We start from the raw sequence: 943 nt of genomic DNA on the forward strand, positions 1-943 counted from the left end.
AGTTGCAACAACCTCCCCAAACCACATGCCACTACGAGACCTTCCCAACTTGGGCAGGTGGTCGACAGCACGAATCGACCAAGGGCTACCTGCCCTCCCATAATGCTCGTACAGGAACAGGGTCCGGCCTTTGCTCTGAAAATCAGAGATCGATCTCGGATGATCCTGGCCTGATCAATTAAATAAATTTAATTGATGGCACGAGTGCACCGGCTCAACTAGGCAGTGTCGCTACTCACTGAGATCTTTAAAGACCCACTTAAAGTTTCAAATATTAATTCTTCAAAATCCCTACCTTCCTTTCCTCCTTGTCCAATCATTTACTTCTCGTTTTTTCGCCTTCCCTACATTCACGAATTTTAACCATGCCTACTGTTCTTTATCGCTTTCACGTATCTTTTCGTCCTCCCAGTACTCCTCCATCACCTATCATTCCGGCAAGCTTTCTCAAATTTTTGGTCCCAAATCGAGGGGTTTCTGTTTTTTATTTACCTATAACTCTTCCCTCAACCAGATTTTTGGTCATCTCTGAGTATTCATTTCGCGGAATCTCATAAGGTACTTGCTAACTTGCGCTCTAGTCTCGATTTCTAAATTCTGTCTTCCTGCCTCTATTCTCCATATGTAGCCTGGAGTTGTGCTATTAACTCCCATTGTAATTTTAGCAAACCTACCTTACATTTTCTCTATTGATTATCTTCTAGCCCAGCCCCAGCTTTCTATGCTACACATTCCACCTACTTTGCTTAACGTGTCCATAAGATACATTAATTTCTGTTATCCTTAAAACACCCCATTCTGCACTCGCGGAAATTCTCGCTTTTCCTGCCATTTTCTCAGTCTGCTTTGTACAAGTTATCCCTGTCAAAAAACAATATCGCAAATACTTCACGCTATTTACTACTTCTAATGCTTTCCCGCCCACCTTCCAACTCTTCCCTTA

The sequence above is a fragment of the Belonocnema kinseyi genome, chromosome 3, assembly GCF_010883055.1.
Source record: "Belonocnema kinseyi isolate 2016_QV_RU_SX_M_011 chromosome 3, B_treatae_v1, whole genome shotgun sequence".
Taxonomy (NCBI): Eukaryota; Metazoa; Arthropoda; class Insecta; order Hymenoptera; family Cynipidae; genus Belonocnema; species Belonocnema kinseyi.